Consider the following 19294-nt stretch of genomic DNA (forward strand, 5'->3'; position numbering starts at 1 on the left):
TGGTCTAAGCTCTGTGGGTATTTCTGCTGACCGTCAGCTAGAAACGCTGCCAGAAGCTGATGCTGTTGGCCAGCCTGGCCTTGGCCTTCACAGCAGATTCCTGGGTTAATAGTGTGGCGTTACTAATTTCAGGTATTAATTTAGGAAAATGTTAGCCTGGATTTGAAAATCATGACATAGTTTAAATGCTGTGAGATGTTGAAACGCTGTAGAGCTTCTTTACTGGCTGGTTTTTGAGCTGCTGAGATACACATTTTAAGCATAAAACACGAGGGTTAGAGATACACTTAGTCTTAAAAATTGTTAAGTGCCTTGTAATTGCATAACTGCGGGAGCCAAGGCTTTAAGAACAATACTGAATATCATGACATTTGTGATTTGATTTTAAAATTAAGCAACATTGATAAGATCAAGAGTCTGTTGCTTTTGTAAAGCAAATGTTCGTCTAAGAAGGGTTTTTTTCAAATAGTGAACCATGTCTCTAAAGTTCCAAAATGATAGCTGCTATTATGTGCTCATCTGCTTGGCACAGTAATTAAAGTATATGTTAATGCTCTAAGACACGCGTTTGGAAGTATGGATAGAAATTAATCACCCTGCCACTATACAAATTGCTTGCTGAGTACAACAGTATGTGTGTTTCCATAGAAAGTTGTATGTTTGTGTATTCTACGTGGCTACAGTTAATTTAATATTTCATATATTTAATTTTATTGCATATAATTTAAATACAAAAATACATTTAATTGTATTAAATATATATATATATGGGGTTTTATTTACATATTTAACCTATCTGGGACAAGTGTTTATAAAGGTAAATCTTGCACTGTAATAACCACTACAGATTGAATTGCCAAGATACTCAAACCTTGCTCCAGGAGTCTTTGAGCTGTCCACAAGCATCTGTGTGAGCAGGGCAACAGGAATTCCTGTCTCTACAAGGTTTGAATCATCCGAGATGACTCGTTTCCACATACACACTGCAGATGGGGATGAGTCTCTCGCAGCACACCAGGCTTGGCCCCTCTCTCGCACACTGCAGAACGGATTTCTACCAAGATGAGCTTTATGGAGGAGGCCCTTCTCTAGTTAAAAAGCACGATAATTCTTCAGCCGTTAATTAGATTTATCTTGGATTTAAGCTGGTGATGTAGATTCCATCTCTGTCTTTCTGAACGCTGCGCAGTGTCCGTAGGAAATCTCCAGTGTGAATTTACAGGCTGTACAGTTACAAAGTGAGGTACTGCCACTGTCTGTCACACGGTTACTCTTCATACTAGAAAACCTTTATAATAAATAATCTGCAAGGTGTTTGGGAAACTGTTAATGTTACTCTTATGCTGGACGATTCATCAGATCAGGTTTACTCTGTTATTTTACAGCCTACGTGACTTGGAAGTCAAAAAGCAGGTGTCTGTCCTTTTCACGTTGCTGAAATGCATGCGGCGTACAGTGCAAAACAATACTGCTGTCCTGCTTTACAATGCAGATAACTTCTTTTCTTTTACAGTTTGTCTCACTGTCTAGCGAGCAGTTGGAAATATATGTGCACGCTGCTCGAGCTGTTGCTTTTTCCGCGTGGTACAGTGCAGTCTGCTTGACAAAGAGTGTCATTCACAAAACTCACGGGTTAAGATAGAGAAGTGTCTAACAGCATGTTGATAAAAAGGACACAAAAAGAACAAAATCATTGTATGGGGAATTGTTTTGAGAATCGTTACCCTTGCGAAGTTAAAAGGTGTATGCTAAGAATGTCTTGTTCTTCCCTGCCTACACTCCAATATAGGGCTCAGTTTAAAAATATGGATGTTTCTGTAAAACTTTGATTGCCAGACTCACACTTCTGTACAAACCTCTTTGTATGTTTGAGATCTGAACGCAGAGCTCAGGCATCCTTTCTTCTACAGCTAGTATTGATGATCCTGCCCAAGAGTTACAAAAGCAGAAAAAAGAAAACCCTTACAGACATTTTCTGCTTCAGTTGATACATATTTACATGTTTCTGCATGGTGAAAGATTTTTTTTTTTTAATTATTTTTCCAGTGTATCGGCCTGGATGTAGTCTCCGCGTAAGGAGTGTGAAATACACAGCAGAAGAATTACACTTTATCAGTGAAAAAGCTCTTCCTCATCTGAACCGTCATTCAAAACGCAGGATGGAAGTAGTCAAATAGAAATTTTCTATCACATTGTCTGCAGGACTCCTAGAAGATTCTTTGGAAACTTGGGGTAAGATTAAAAAAAAAAAAAAAAAAGAACAAACAGCTTAGTTGTAAAGTAGAAGCTGATGTGAGGTGTGAAGGTACAATTCTGGGGCAGAGAAGATACTGTTTGTGCATTGACTTCTGTGCTGAAATATCTGTAGGAGCAATTCCATCTAAGAAAATTTCAAGGCAATGTGTGTTCAAATTATGAAAACAGAAACAGTAAGCCTAAGTTTACTACCAGGATTAAACAACTAACGTATTTGAAGAAATCGTTTAGCATATGTTATGTTTTCTTTATTCTTTTGATAATACATGTCAAAGTACAGAAATGTTTAACTACAAAAAAAAAGTTTTTAGTGTTACGTATGGAAAGTATGAATTGATGAGTAGTACAATATATTTTGGCTTGCTTAGATCCTGGGAAATAGCTGGAATATTTGCACTGTGTATAGTTAGTGCTGTTTCTTGTTCTTAGTGGTTTTGTTTTGTATTCAGTAGTGGTTTCCATTATCTTACTTTTGATGAATTAAATTCTTCCAGTTTATTTCCTTATTGCTCTGTCAATGTAGTGCAGGTAGTTGGGGTGTCATCGGGATACCTTCTCTCTGATGTAGTCATAGTATTTCCTATAAAGAGCATTTCCAAGGGGTATCGGTACTTTCTTGTATACATGAATCTCTTTCTCTTGCTTCTGTTTCAGGTCATCCATATAACTAAAATTCACACCAGAGACCTTGTTGTCTAAATGAGTATTGGGTACAGTTCTTACTATTGCAGGTGTCTACGTTCCTGGCAATATAAAATGCTTCTTATGACAAAGAGTGAAATGCTTGCTTTATAGCCTTAGGAATTTGGCCAGGGCATACAAACAATTTATTTTTCATTTGTTTATAGTCAGACAAGTTTATAATTAAGCCAGTAACGGGCATAAGCATTCTTGCAGCCTTTGCAGCTCATCCTTCTTGTTAACATCAAAGAGAATATTTGTGGTGGAAGACATAGCAGTTGGTAATAAGTGTGGGAGAATCAATAGCATGCAGATTTTTTTTTTTTTTAATTTTTATTTTTGAAATCCTTCTGTAGTCTGCGTATCTGCAGTATAGGAAAAAACATGCATACTTTCTTGTTGTTAGCGTTCCAATGCTGTAGATACAAAAGATAGTTACACACTGGTACCACATTCTGTGCACACTCCAGACCACCAGAGGTATTAAGGAAAACGTTGCAAAGACTTCTATAACCATTACCTCAGTGTCTTGTTTCTAGAAATGACTAGTGTAAATTACCCTTTGGCTGATGAATCCATTGCACTGATCTGTAGCCTGCATGGTCCAAGTATGGATTAAATCAAGATCATGATAAAGCTGAGCAGGAATCCTGGCACAGGATGATATGACTTTGTTTTGCATAGAAAACACATGTGGGTGAATGTATGTGTGTTCACGCATACATGCGTATAAATATGTGAAGTGTTTTGCATTTACTGTGTCTGAGGACAAAGCCCTGTGTGTGATGGATCTTTTAACTTGAGGGGTTGTGCATATTTTGTGTCAGTTCTGAGACAGTTGAGATCAGCTAAAATTTCAGTCCTGGTTTGTAAGAGAGTTGTCAGCAACAGACTTTCTCTAAGCACCCTTTGAGTCTATGATTTGATTCCCCTCATAGCTTGGTCCAAGCCAGCATGTATTTGTTGGCTATGAAACCCATTTATCCCTGCAACAACTAGGGACATTTGTTTGGGGCTGTGCATATCTACTAGAAAGGTACTGGAGGGGTTATAAGTTTCAAGGCCTTTAAAATAATTATATGGAGTAATGACTTGCATTGGTGAAATGTCACCAGTTTGCTGATTTTTGTCTTGCTTTATGTCTTTAGTTATGTGCTAGTGGTGTTAAAGCTGAGATCCGGATGTCCGTATATTATACACTGAATTTAAAACACAAATAGCTCCCCGTAAGAATCTTCTTATAAAAAAAAAAAAAAAAAGGAGAGGAAAAATCAGTCTGATTAAAAGGTCCTTGTTCTTATTATGAAAACAGTGAGTTGTTATTGCTACCTCTGTGGTACATAAGTCTAGTAATACATATGTCTCTTTAGGACTAGACCTCAGAATTAATTGCGCGATCACAGGCTAAGCTAAAATCTTCTAAAACTTGATTCTCATGTATTTTTTAAGGAAGTGGTCTATTCCAAGAACTCTAATGTGTGAAGTCCTGTTAAGGTTAAAGTCTCTGCAGGTTGAAGTTCATTTTTTGAGGAAGAAACCCAGCTAACATAATAAAATTGGATAATGTCCCATGATACTGTCACAAGTAGTTAATTAAAATACATTTGTAATCAGAACGTCTTCAATGTATACAATAAATACTAGCCTCTCTTCTTACTGCTATATTGTTTCAAAATTTTCTTTAGTTTATTCAGATTATTTTGTCTAGGACTAACTAAAATTCAGTCATCTTCTTACTGTTTTCTCATTCTGTTGGTTCTCACTTTATTCATAGGAGGATTTTCTGGAACATGTCTTAGAAGTCTTCTAATGCCCAATAAACCTTCCTTCAAATACTCTTGCTCTGGATATCCTCAGAGGGAGGAGAATCTGTTCTCCCATGCCTCCCGTGTCCTGGAGATGGGCAGTTGACTCAGTCAGCTGATGCTCCAGATATGAATAGAAAGAGAAATCAGTAAATTTGGGCTTCTCTGACCTGTTGCAAAGTGAGAAATGAGGCATTTTGAAAACAGTTGCAAACAGAGATTCAAATTAAGTTTGCTCATTTCTTCTTTCTCAGTTTCTGGCCCAAAGAACATGTTGTTCTCAAATCCTCAAACCAGCAGAGGGGAAAGACTGACCAGATGTTTGTTATATTTCTTGAAAGTTAATTTACATGTGTTGACTTGAAGAAGGAGGTTTGGTTTCTTTTTTTTTTTTTTTCTTCTCAGCTGCGTTTTTCTTTGTAATTCCACAAGAAATTGAATGATTTGGATTTTTCCTACCAAAAGCTTTAGACCCACCTGTGATAAGCAGATTCCCTTGTACACAAGAGATCTTAACTCGACTGGTGAGAAATGAATACAGAAATTGAGCAGTGCAGTTGTTCCAGTATTAAATTGCTCTTGCAAACCTTTCAAGTCTGTATTTCTTTCCAGTCCACAGGAAATGACTGATAATCCTATTTTTTTTTTTTTCCAGGGAAGGAATGTGGTGGAATAGAATACAGTATGTAACATAAAGATTATGGCATATCCTCCAGTTAGTTAATTCATTGGAAAGGTATTGACTTCCTCCATCCAACTAAAATGATAGTAGTAAAGTAGGGAAAGGTAATTGTAGGAGAAGCTGGTTGCCTCACACTTGCGTTGTTATCAGCTCCTTAGAGTGTTGCCAAACTTAAAATATTTGGGATGAACACTGAATGCTGAGCATGTTGTTCAGATTTACTGTGATAGAGCAATTTCAGTCAAAACAGCTTTTTCTGAGAAGAGGGCAGTCTTAGCTTTGGCCTTTTCTAGATTCTGAAGACTTTATGCTTTAACTGCAACCTTCTTCTATTCAGTCCTCTAAATATAAATCTTTGTTCGTACACTCAGTTGGCTGATTGACTCTTCAGCTGACAGGTAATGGTGAGATGAGCATACGTTCCTTATAATTCAAACCTTTTTTCTGATAGGTTCTAAAAAAATGTCTATAAGCTTAAAGAAATATGGCAGTGGTCTTCAGTATGTGGCTCTCTGTACATAATTCCTGTGCAAGAGGTCCTGTAGGAAAAAGTGGCTCAGCCTCAGCTAATATTGAAAAAAGAAATTTTATTTTGAAGATTTAAGGAACAAAAGGAGCTTGCAAGGAATAGCACAAGAGGGTAATTAAATTCCCAGAGTAACCAGGAGAAAGGTAGAAAGGCAGTAATGTTACTTTAGAGGCTTTTGGGTAGATCATGATCTTTCTATTATTTTGGTATGTCTTTATTTTCCATAAATACTGTATTTTTACAAATTACCAAACGTTTTCATAGTCTCATGATACTACTTGAGTGCTTCCAATAATTTGCTTATATTAGTAATCAATGAAACTGAATTTTTAAACAAACAATGATTAGCATATATGAATTCTCATCATTGGAAGCTACGTACCCAGCTAAAGCAAACTCTTGAGACAGATAGACATGAAATGAGTTGCTAGTTCCTGTGTTTAAAGGCCTAGGAGCATAATTCCTCTGTAGGTGATGAAATGAGATGGGTGATTTTTGCCCACCTACTTTAAAAACCTGCTTCGGCTGGAAGGGTTGTTGCTGGAAGTGCCTGTATCCTCTTTCCAGGACCCATCCCAGGCACCCGATGGCTAGCAGGTTGAAGTCACAGGAGACGACCCACACACCCCTGTGGCTTGGGATGGGCACTGGTGCCTGTTAAGTTGACTGGGAAGAGTTGTGCTGCTTTAACGGGAGAATTCAGGACACGCAGGGTTGTGACACGCAGGATTCTGTCGCGTGCATGAAGTGTCTTCTGTGGTCTTGCTTTGCGAAACACATCAGGAATTATTCTTTCTAATGAAAAAAAAAAAGTCATTTCACTGTCAGAAATAAGAAAGGCCTAGTTATTATAATTACATGTATACAAGCAGAAAGTAAAAACTAAACCTTCTCCGTGAGGTTTTACTAAAAGTGTTGGCGCTGAAGGAAATAAAATAAAATTATCATATAGTCCAGATACATAATTCAGTGCTGAATTTTGAAGAGTCTTGATGCTGAAGCTTGGTATTTTTATTTACACCAGCAGCCTCCAGTTCAGAAGAGCATTAGCAACATGTGACTATTCCTGACAGATGCCCCACTGGAGATCAAATTACTTGGGTGATTGCTAATGATGTTTTGTACCTGTGTGTGCAATTGATGGCAAAACATCCTCAACCAGCTAGTGGAAGCAGAGCTGTATAAATCCAAAGCATAGAGTCATTCTTGTGTTTTGGGACCTAAAGCTCTTTCAGCATGAACATCTGTATTATTTCTAAATTGGACATATTGGTATTTCAGCTTATTTCTGTGGAAGCAGGTCTTGAAATAACAGAATGACAGATCGACTCCTGTTGCAAATTTTTTTTTTTTAATTTTAAAAATCATTTCTGCTAAAACGTCTGATTAAAAACTGGAAGTCAGTTGTCTCTTTTTAGGAAGCATCATAATTCGTTAACATCGTTTTTCATGCATGTGTGTTTGTGTATTTATTTCTTCACAGAGAGTGGTCAAAATTGGGGTAGAAAGGAGATGTGAAAAAGGTGACAGTATCCTCGTTTGAAATGTTAATATGATGCTGCAGTTCATTAGCATCTGTTCATACAGTTCTGTCTTTTTATTGTATCAGACATTATGTTACTCAGTCTTTGGGCTTTTGTTGTGGTTTTGATACTTTCAGGGAAGTGGATTTGAGAAGCATGCCTGTTTTAGTAAATTAAAAGCACCTCAGAGAATCGGTAAATGGATCTTAAAGGCACCTGCTGTCTTCTCCCCTAAGAAGTAGCCACAGTTTTAAGTACAATCGTTCTGGACGTGGCTCTGTGGTGAGGAATTGCTCTGCTGGGTATTTGACACGCTGTGGGGGATGCTGTCTTGTGTCTCAAAGTGACTTTGCCTCGGGCTACTTGACATGTAGTATTGCAGTGGTGCTAAACCAGCCCCAGGTACATCCCAGCTGCCATTAACAGTTTAGTTGGGGCTTCTTTCCCACATTTAGTCTCTCATCCAGTGATTCTTGTGGCTCCCAACATTTTCTCCACCCATGCCCCAGTAGTTTATAGGCTGGGCGGTATGGCAAGTTTTCTGTTCTGTGAACAAGCGACAGGTATGAAACCAGATCCCAACACTGGTATTAGTGCTGCAGAACACAGATCAGCTGAACTGTGCTTGAAACTGATTTAAAACTCACCGCTGTATTACACTGCTTCCTAGAGGTCTAAACCAGTGCTCTCAGAGTCCTTTAGCACTCAGAGCTGGTTGGAGCGGGGCCGTAGCATCCAGACAGTGTATTGCAGCCATGGAGATGTTTGATTAGGAATTTTTATTTTTATGCCTGGCACTGACGCTTGCTTCAGTCTGGCCCATAAGAATTGCCTCGAGGCCAGTCTTTAATTTTCCCCTTACATTGGACCTTGAATGAAGAATATTTCTCTCCAGGTGGCCTGAGGGGAGGGACATTTTGAGTATGCTTTTAAGAAAACAGTTTTACGTGCTGGGTAAAAACCCTGCCGGTTTTGAGGTCATTATTTCTCTTGTCTCATGTTTTTGAAGACTTTAGACAGTTCCAGCCTGATGTGCCTATCAGGGAACTGTAGCAGTTCCTGAGATTGGTAGCAGAGTAGGAGAAGATGGTATGTTGAAGATACAGGAGCCCTTTTACAGGTACATCTGGTATTCTTTGATTAAATCTAAGCATGTGATGTTCAGGATATGATTTTTATATTTTGTTGGGGTGTTTTAAATTAATTCTTCTTTTACGGGACGGAGGTGCTTCTGCTATATGAGAGGTCCAGAGTGCACGCTGTTGTTGAAAAGTAAATTTAAGGGCATGCTATTTCTAATGCAGTTGTGGAGCTGCTCTGGTCATGGGTGCACAGACTGCTCTAAATTCACAGGTTCGTGCAGCACTACTGCTCTGACTACAGATACTGATTAGAGGATAATCGTATAAAGTCCAGTGTGTCCTTTTCCCATTTTTAGATAGGGTTTAGCAGCTAGACATGATATTCATCAGTGCCGTTTGACCACTCAGCTCTTTGTGGAAGAGCTCCACAAATGACAGTGAGTCCAAGTCGGCTAAGATGATTGACATAATCAGAAGGTACATCTGTAAAACTGGTTTTGTACAACTTGGGTTCAAGCAATTATCTGGCCTCTCTGTTCTTCTTTTTCATTTCAGTTCTCTTGAGTATTATTAGACAATGAAATTGCATGTCCACAAAATTCAGATTTAGTAAACTGGCTGCAGTAAACATTTATTTTAAAAAAGCATGAAGGAATAAATAATTTTAAGTGCATATTTGATTTAATTGTAACAGCGGTGCGATATATTATTCTCAGACTTTGGAATGAGGCGCTGGGACTGACATAAGTTGCTCCGAGTATTCCCTGGATTAAAAATTCTTGCTGTTTAGATTCTGTCATGAAATGGTTGGCATCCCAGCGATCATGACAAGTGTACATGTTGGCAAGGAATTAAAAATGGTGGCGCCTCTGAAGTTTTGCAGGAGGTTTACTGCCTGGGGATGGTAGACGGTTGTAGCTGTTACTAATGCCGTTCTGTTGTCTGTGTTGCTGCTCATTTCTAAAACAAAGCAAGATTGGCCGCATGTTCCACTTGGTAATAGGAACTTCTAACGTTTGGTTTTCTTTGAGCGTTTTCTGGAGTTTTCATGTCCCCACTTCTCTTTTTGTTGTTTTGATAATATATTAAATCTGACTACAAGATCTCTCTGCCTTTAAACCGCAGTAAGGGCTGCTTGAGAAAGCATGACCCTCCTAAAATTTTTACCCTCAAGAGGAAATATCTGATTTTTCGTTTGTCTTTGATCCGTTCTCATCAATGCAATTTTACTTCTTCAAACAATTGAGCCTGCAGTTCATTATACTGCAAGACCGGAACCCTTCTTTTACCTTATTTTTAGCAACAGTTGCGTTGAGCCTTAAAATCACATTTGCAGAAAGGCAGGTCTGCGCCAATCCTAAATCTTAGCCCTTAAAATTTACTGTCACTTATGCTTCCAAGGGGGGCACCAGAAGATTGAATTCCAGCACCTTTGTTCTCCTGAGTGAAGACCAGTTGGATGTGACGTGTTGTTCAGTGGTGTGGCTTGATGCTAATTCTCTATGGCCAAGTCAAATTAAGCATATGGTAACCTCACAAAACAATTTCAATTCTCACATCTTTGTTTGCAGTATTTTCACTTGCTCTCCTAAAGTACGTTAAACAACGTTTTTACTTCTTTGAAGCGTAGCATTGTTTGGCTCGTGTACTTGACCCAAGGATGCTGTGTCTGTTTTACCATCAGTCCCTCTGGGATGGTTGTGTGTGACCCAGTTTGAAGTGCTGGCTGTCATGTGCATGTTGATGGCCACCTCCACCTACGAATCGAGGGTGCACAGTGGGAGAGCACTTTGACGCCGTGCCTTGGGCATGTGCACCCTCAGTGGTGACTCGATGGAGCTTCTCAACCCAAGGCAGCAAGGCGCTCTGCACCTGCAAAGCAGCTCAGCCCAGCAGGAGGGACCAAAGGGGAGCTCTGGGCCTACAGGTTTTAGCATCTTTCCAAAGCAGAGCTTCTAACTACATGTCAGAGCTTAGGTACTTGCTTAAAACATAATTTCCCTGCAGCTTATGGAGCTGAGAAGCTCTTAAAGGCATGAATTAATGGGGAGACGGGTTGTGTCTGCTACAGAGTCGAGGAGCTGTGCTGCAGAAGAGAAAAATCATTCTGCTAGCGGATTTGGTACGTTCGAGAGATGCTTCCAGAAATTTTCAAGCAAGAATGTTCATCTGCAGTGGGGACTGACTGATACCGTCACTTCTTCTTGGGAAACTCTCCATTAGAGAACGTTGTAATTTTCTTAAACATGGCTATTAGAAGTCTAGGAAAAGAAATATAATACTTCAGTAAGGGAGGAGGGAGGTGAGGAGGAATACTTTAGAAAATTTGTGGTGTCTGCCAAGTTTGTCAGAACAACCTCCTCTGCAACCTAACTGGAGCTTGGAAAGAGGAGCGTAGTTTGTGAGTTTGAAAAACTGGGTATTTTATTCTCATTGTACTTGACTGAAATACCCATGTATTATATGTAGCAAAGCTCTCCAAATACCTGTATTAAAGTTGGCTGCAAAAGTGTAGAGCCCTTACGTTACTTACGTAGCATACTGTGCATGGAAACGTGGTTAGCATCAGGCAGGCTGAGACCCACTGAGAGAAAAAAGTCTGATTAACAGCACCTAGAAATGGGCAAATGAATCCCCTGCAAGGAACCAGACCACTAGGAATGCAAAAATTCCAGGCCAGGAAGGTTTCATGCGTATGTGGAAGAATTGTGTCTGTATATGAACCTGACAAAGGGAATAAAAATGACAAAATGAAGGTACAGCTTTTTTACATTTCTACAGGACAAAATGAAAGAGTGAAATAAAATTGCCAGGAATGAATACACAAATCCTGGAACAGCTGAGGGAAATATTTGAGGAAAATACACAGGAGGTAGCAGAGCACTTTTCTCTAAATCCCAAAAGCAAGAAGCAGAGAAGAGGATAGATGCTTGCATCGTGTTGCTGAGAACTCTGGCATGCACGTGTACTTCAGAGACATAAAAGATCTCCTAATTAGAGACAGGATCATTTGTGGGACATGTGATTCCAGTTTGTAGGAGGAATTGCTGAGAAAAAGACATCTAACCCTAAAGGAATGAATCAAGAGCAGCTGAACTGTCCAGGGAAAAGAGCAGAACGAGGCCTGCTCCTGCAATACACAGGATTGCTTAAAGTGAATCCAGGAGACGGGGCAGAGTTGGGCTCGTGAAGGATGCTGCTGGGGCAGCGTGCTGGCGCACCCCTCTGAACACGTGCTGGAAGGGGCATGGAAATCATCATTACTGAGGTCTCGGTGCTGCCTGCAGCCTCCGCTGTGGAAAAGCAGCTGTGCTTGAAGTCGTGGAGAAATCACCCTGGCGCAGGAGGAAATTTACAGCAAGACTTAAGCAAGTTCAACATCTTGTAGCACATGTCCACGGCAGAAAGTGGTCGCCACGTATGTTTGCAGCTCCTGATTGCAACAACCGTATTTGTGCCGTGGATCTGCGGCCGGTCGCAGTGTTGTGGCTAGTGTTAGCCAGGCACTGGTGGGAAGCAGAGGGCAGGATGAGGGCGACCGGGTTGTGGGGAGGGCGGCAGCCAGCTGGGAGTGAACTGGAGACTGTGAGCAATGCACCTTAGGGGCTGGTAGGAACGAGTCCCGGGAGCAGGATTCAGTAGTGAGCAGCGGGACGGTGCGGTGTGTGTCTGGCTGACGCCTCGCGGGCTCTCTCATCTTCAGCCAGAGATAAAGGAGGCAGAAAGAAACCAACGGGCACTCTGATGGGGCTTCAGCGAGGTGAAAGCAAGTTCTGTTTCAGCAGAATGGGAACCAAAAGGGTGTTCCAGAGCTCAATATGTATGAAGGAATAGGAAATCAAGCCTGGTCCAAGTGGGCTGCGTGGGTATCTTTAGGTATCTTTGGGTTAGCAACCTCTAGTTAGTCACCAGATGTTTGCATGAAAGGCACAACAGCTATCAAAAGGAAAGTTTGTGGTGACTTGTCTGCGGTTCAAAGAGAAGTAGGAAGACAATGTTTGAAAGAGGCACCAGGAAGTTAATCCATCTGAGCATGACCTGAATGTTACCCCCATTTTTTGTGTTTCTGTACAGTGTTCTCTAAAGAAAAGCCAATTATGTTTTAGAAGAATAAGGGTCTCTCATGTTGTTATGCGTCACGTGGTACATGAAACACTAACACTAACTCGGAAATTGTGAGTTAACCTTGTCCTTTCATCACGTATGATCATCTCATCACTAGACTGGTGACTGCTCAAAGCTGCCTGAAAATGGTTGGGCCCCAGACAACTAAACTTTTATGCATCAGTACAAAAGCAGCAAAGAAGATGAGAAGGAAAACTGATTGTCCCAGGGGACACGGCATAGTGGTTTGGGTAGTTCTGCTTAGAAAGTCATTTGTGGCTTTTATAACGAGGAACTTAAGGTTTGAATTTTCAGACTTATTAGCTGTACATTTGTTTGTTTTTTATTAACATACTACGTGCCACATTTTCTTTGGGGTATTGAGTCATGTGATGGATTCATCCAGTTTAGCTCTGAATGCGTGGGCTTTCTTTTTCGTAAAACTTTGAAGAGATCTGAGTCTCAGATTTCTTGAGTTGTTTTATTTTATGCCTGTATATTTTTGGTACAGCAGCTAATGTTTTCTGTGCTGTTTGCTTTCTGAGAATGTGTGCTTCTGGCTAATGTAGAAAGGTAATGTAGTTTTCAGTTGTTCTCTTCCTTGACCTGTGAGAATTAGTTGTCCTCTTATAGGAGCAGACACAGTTAAACCACCTATGTCTTTGATTCAGAAGAATCGCTTGAAGTTTCCAATCCCCTAGCTCTCTGCTCCAGTAGAAAAGAAAAACAAGTTCTGAAAAGTCTGAGAAAGATACAGCTATTAAGCTCATACAGCTTCATCTAGCTGCTAAAAATCTTGACTGTTAATAGCGGTTAAATATAATTGCATCAGTAAAGGTGGTGTAGAAAAAAAAAAAACCACACCCTTTCATTAGAAGCTATCTTTAGGAAACCCTGATTCCTTGAGTTAAAAAGTTACGTGTGCCATTGCTGTTTTATTTTGGGTAGTGCTTTGAAGGTTTCTTAAACCCAGGAATATGTAGAAAGAATAAATAAACCATAGCAGAACAAATACACAGTTCTGAAGTATTCTGCTCGGTTTCATTATGTATCTGCAGTACATGTGGTTTATTCAAAAAGAAAATTGGGCATAAAACTGAAAAGTTAATGGAAAAATGTTCAACCATCTTAAAGATCTGACCAAATAATAAAGATATTTGCAAGAAAAAACAAATGAACAAACCACCAGCTATGTGCCAGATAAAATTTTCATTGAATGGAATGGAAGGACTCCCAGTAATTTCAGTTAAAGCTATTGAATCTATTCTTTGTTGTTGTTGCTGCTCTTCAGTTTGGAAGGGAATCTGTTCATTATTTTAAGAGCTGAAGTTGCTAACCATATATTTAAAATCTGACCTAAGTCATGTCCTTAACGCTACACTATGTTTACAGAGGTTTTAAAATTTCTCCAAGTTATGTGATCTGAAAAAGTTCTCCCTAGGCAGTAAGATGTTAACACATTAAGCAGTTTTTGTATAATGCAGAATACCACATGCTCTTCTGTATCCTTGGAGCCGAACTGGATATTTGCACATTTGGTTTTATTCTGTAGATGATGAGAAATGATGTAAACTGAAAGAGGACTTCAAAACAATAATGAAATAATCTAGTTCTTACATAGCTTTGTCGCTGCTAGTGTTAAATATTGCTGCAAGGCTTTATTGCAAGAGCTTCAGTTACTACCAAGACAAAAGTACAACAGTGAGCCCTGTTTGCTTAAAGAAATCATATACTCCAAATGTGTTCCAGAGGAATAATCATATATTCTTTGTTGGGTATTCAAGCGAAGTGATGATTCTGAAGCAGAGAATGCTCTTGGTAATGTTTCCACGGGGAAACGCAGTAATAACGTATTTAGCTGTTCCCCTGAGCAAAGTTTTAAGTGCAGATCTCGAGGTCACCTGTGGTGAGGTGCTCAGCTAAATGCTGATGGGTCCTCTCCACATATAGGCGCTTTCTGCTTTTAGGTTGTTAAAGATATTAAAACCATGAAAATGTGTTGATATGTGGAGCATTTAACAAAATACTCGAAGAATGTAGGTGTAGATACAAGGTAGATACGTACCATGCAAAACAAAGATAGCGTGGATGATGAAAAACGGTTTTGCTTAACTATTTGCCTTTTATTTTGAGAATCCCAATGTGGAAAAATATTTTTATAATCTGTGTTTGGAATTTTTGGCCCTCATACAATTTTGATTCCTGAGTTGAAATCCTGTTTCCATGGAAATCAGCTGAATTGCTGATCAGCTTTGAATTTCTCCCACAAATTAAGGCAACTGGGGGACATCATCTAGGCTGATTCTGTCTAATGTTGGCCTAGTATTTTCTCTTTTAACCTGGGAGTTACATGAATGGGAGCTGTATTCCGGTAATGATTTAAGTCAAGATTCCCAAATGTGATTGTAACAAATTCTCTTGTATCCAGAGAAACACAGGTTTACCAAAAATGAAACAAAAAAAACAGCATGACATGTACACATGTGCTTGACACCCTGGCAACATACACTCAGAAGGATCCCAGGGACAGCTGCAGTCATCGTCGCGATGACCTTTCAAGTTTCTACAACCAGCGCACCTCATTTTTAGGGAGGTTGAGTCGCAGCTCTACAGCCTTCATTCACAGCCTGTTTCTCTTCCAGTTACTGCCAGGGTATTCGACAGACATGTTGGAGTTGAAAGGGACTGAACATCATCTACAGAAATGCCTGTTGGACATGAACCTCCCTCGTTACCTTACAGATATACTGAGCAGGAGGAAAACCAACGTCTGACCAAGACTTGTTGAAGTGAATAGCAGGGCTTTTTTTTTTTTTTTTTTTGCCAGATTCCTGCAAGAGAAAAAAAGTAGGTCAGCAACTCTTTAAGATTTCTAGAGGACAGGGTAGTGTCTGTACTGTCTCCTGATGACCAGTGTTAAAAGCTCATAGATGTGCTGCAATCACTCAATGCGTGACCATTGCAAGTTCTCAGGAGGACACCAGGTTAATAACAAAACGCTGTGACCTCTCCATGTCTGTCCTTTGATCGACTTGGGTAAATAAGACTATTCTGTTCATATGCTTGAACCTGACAGCATTCTCAGTAATTTTGTCCAAAAGTGGAAGTTGAGTCTGTGGGCAGTTATTGTCCAGTTGTCACCATCAAGTGACTTCTTGTGTGACAGCTGTCAACGACTTCCTCAGCAGGAGCCAGAACTGCCCCTGCTCCATACTGTCACCAGTAGGAACGGGTGTAGTTTTTCTCTGATGACTTTCGGAACAGCTGAAATACAAAATAAGCACTTTATTTATCTTATGAGGAGCGGCTGAGGGAACTGGGGGGGTTCAGTCTGGAGAAGAGGAGGCTGAGGGGAGACCTCCTGGCCCTCTGCAACTCCCTGCCAGGAGGGGGCAGAGAGGGGGGATGAGTCTCTGGAGCCAAGGAGCCAGCGCCAGGCCCCGAGGGAATGGCCTCAAGCTGCCCAGGGCAGGGTCAGGCTGGCTCTGAGGAAGGATTTCTGTGCAGAAGGGGCTGTTGGGCGTTGGAATGGGCTGCCCAGGGCAGGGGGGAGTCCCCGGGATCCCTGGAGGGGTTGAAGAGTCGGGCTGAGCCAGCGCTGAGGGATCTGGGGGAGTTGGGAACGGTCAGGGGGAGGGTCATGGTGGGGCTGGAGGAGCTGCAAGGGCTTTTCCAACCCAGATGATTCTGGGATTTTTTTAGAAAGTAAAAAGAAAAATCAGTGCTTGGAAAGAGGGGTTTAAGCTAAACTTATTTTAATTGGAATAGTAGGGAGAATTGAAGCTCAGAATGCCAGCTCTGTTGTTTTTTTAGCTCTAACTCACAACTCAAAGAAATGGATGCGGTAGGAACTGGCTTCTGTGGGGAGGGTGGGAGAAGAATATGATGGTTTGCTGCTTTGAAAATGTTTGTTCGTCAAGCATTCGGGTGGGAGGGTGGCAGTGAAAACAGACCTTTCCCCATGCTGGAAATGCCAGGTGCTGCACTTCAGCAATATTCAGCTTCTGAGTGTATTTCTGGCTTCCCTAATCTTTGATCCTGCCACCGAATCCGCGGGGGTGCAAAAATCCACCCACACAGATCCGATTTCGAAATCCTGGCCTTAATTATTTATGGTTTGGTTTGGACAAATTACTGTTCTCTGCAATAACCACAGTTATTACCAGAATACAGAGCTATCTAAAACATACATATATACATTATGTATGTATATACATATTTTTTAAGACGTTGCCTTTATTAATGTGTTTTGAGGCTGAACTGAAATTTTCCTTACTCAGTCTTGCCCTGTGCTGCTTTTCACCTGACCACACTGGCCTGGATCTATAGCAATTAATTTTCAGAATAAAACCAGCTCATAATGTTTATAACCTGAAACCAGTCCTAGAACTAAGAGAAGAACATCTAGCTTTAAACACCTTGCAACAAGATCCTAGTGTTTTGTTAAACTGCAAATGGACTGTACTTGTTTTTCTGCACAAAACAGACATCGCCCCCCCCCCTTTGTTAAATGTCTCTGGTCTGATTCATAAGACTGCTCCATCTCAAGTTAGATCTTTTTTGTCTGCATATAAACAGAAGGTGAATCTCTTATTAAAAAAACAGCTTTTAAGCAAGGACAGTAAATTTCATGAAACAAATATAAAATCAGAGTTTTACAGTAAAATCAGACGTGCCAGTGCCATTGCAGAGCCTGGAAATGCCAGCTGGGACTGTTCTTTAATTAGAGTAGGACAAACGTGGTGTCTTTTATGTGGTTCCGAGTCTTTTTTTCCCTTCTCTTCACCTTACTTTTTCCTGAATTTTTCATCATGAATTAATGCTGATATGTTTGCTGTCATAATGCTTACAAATAGGTTCTCAGTATTTGAGTGTTGATTTAAATTTGGATTCTTCATATTTGTCCCTTAACAGACCCAAGTCAAAAAAACATACTCTCTTCAAATGTTTGTCAGTAGGGTATGGCAAGGAGGGTCATTTCAGTCATCGCGTGTTCTCAGTGGGAAGTCAAGTGAAAAGTAGCAGAAGCTGTCAGGTAATTCCTGTGCCTACTTAGAATTCTGTATTATTTGAAGTTAGAAATCTGTACCCCAGCTCCCAGTGAGGTGCTGTCCAGGTACTCTCAAACATGTTCCTAATTCTCAACTAGCATGTCAAGGATTGGCAACCAAACCTGGTAACAGCTGGACGTGCTTTTCTCTTCATAAGATCGCAAACAGTTGTCCTCCTAAAAGGTGGGGTAGAAGACTTCTCTGTCACACCTCCTACGTGCTTCTCCAAGCAGGGAAACTGAGCTCGTGCAGAAAGCAGAGGGCTTGGGCCGGGGCAGTGAGGGCTCTGCTCTCCGCTCTCAGCCTCTGCAGGTCACTTACCTCTCCGTACCTTCCTTTCACCATCACGTAACGCCCTGCTACCGTGTGGAAGGTCTCTTTGTTGAGCACGCAGACGTTTCAGGTGAAAGCTGTCAGAAATACAAAACACGATTCCTAAATGTTCTTTGCTGCCCGCAATGCATTGAGAAATCATTTTCAGGAAGGCCGTTTGCATTTTATCTAACAACACTGTAGTGCTAGTTTTGATTTTCATCAAGTTAACCTATGCTTTAGGATCTGAAATTTCGGTCCAGTGTGTTATGGATGGGGATTGCAACCCCAGTCTTGATGTCCAAAACATTTCCCAGAGTCACAGGAAATACTCGTTTTGCACGTGTTATTATTGAAGAAGACTAAATGACACTAAAAGTATTCTAGAATGGAAAAAACTTACACTAGAATGGAAAAAACTTTCTACTAAAAAATCAGGTTTATATGAGTGACCTAACCAAAAGTTAAAGACCCTCACAAAGCACTGTATATTTGTATCATAGGAAATAATATCCTTGTCTTTCAAGAAATAGTATTTATAATTTTCAAAATTTTGTCAGGATATTAAATAGCGCAGAGGACTTTTTCTAGTTCGGTACAGTTAGTTTGTATTTCCAAGTCATGGTTGTATTTATTGCTTCTTTAAAAAAACATTTCTCAAGCTTTTGGAATTGCATGTTGCAGGGCTTTGGGTACTCTGTTGCAGCCTGTGTTGGAACTAACTGTATTCTAAGCCTGAAACAAACCTCTTGAAGGGATCCTCAGTCTTCTCCTGATGGAAAGTATTAGTAAGCTAAAGCAGAGGGTCTATTTAAGGCCCTCAATGATGAGAAGCCAGTTACACAATGGAGACTAATTTTGCCCTTAATATATGTGTACAATATTTTTCTTCCCTACAGAGTTACCCTATTCTGTCGTGGATTGTTTGGATACTACAGAATTTTATTTTAGAGATTGTGAGCCAAGGTTTAAAAATGACGAGTAGTTCTGGAAGTGTCAGTGTTGGAGAACCAAACTTGAGACCTTGGAAACCCCTTCCAAAGGTTTCAAAGTGTTCAGCTTTGTGCAGGAGATCCACCTCTAAGGTGTCTCAGGTTGGGATACAAAAGCCCAAACTTGTCACCTTTCAGCCTTTGTCCTGCTGTCATTTTTATAAGAAAATGCTATAAATATATACTTGCCCATTAATACAAAGCGGCATCTTATATATTTAATAGTTTCCCCCAGTAAAAAATTGTCTGCACGTATTTCTAGATGGGGAAACATGGA

At 40.3% G+C, this 19294-nt stretch overlaps 1 long non-coding RNA gene across 2 annotated transcripts in view; it reads left to right on the forward strand.

The window, feature by feature from the left end:
• LOC141958423 (uncharacterized) overlaps positions 1 to 19294 on the forward strand; it is an 81918-nt gene that overhangs the window by 39474 nt on the left and 23150 nt on the right. For both annotated transcript variants that reach the window (XR_012633275.1, XR_012633276.1), the window contains exon 2: positions 2047 to 2232. This is a non-coding gene — a long non-coding RNA (uncharacterized LOC141958423). The remainder of the gene's footprint in view (positions 1 to 2046; positions 2233 to 19294) is intronic.

This window comes from Athene noctua, chromosome 3 (assembly GCF_965140245.1).
Source record: "Athene noctua chromosome 3, bAthNoc1.hap1.1, whole genome shotgun sequence".
Lineage (NCBI taxonomy): Eukaryota > Metazoa > Chordata > Aves > Strigiformes > Strigidae > Athene > Athene noctua.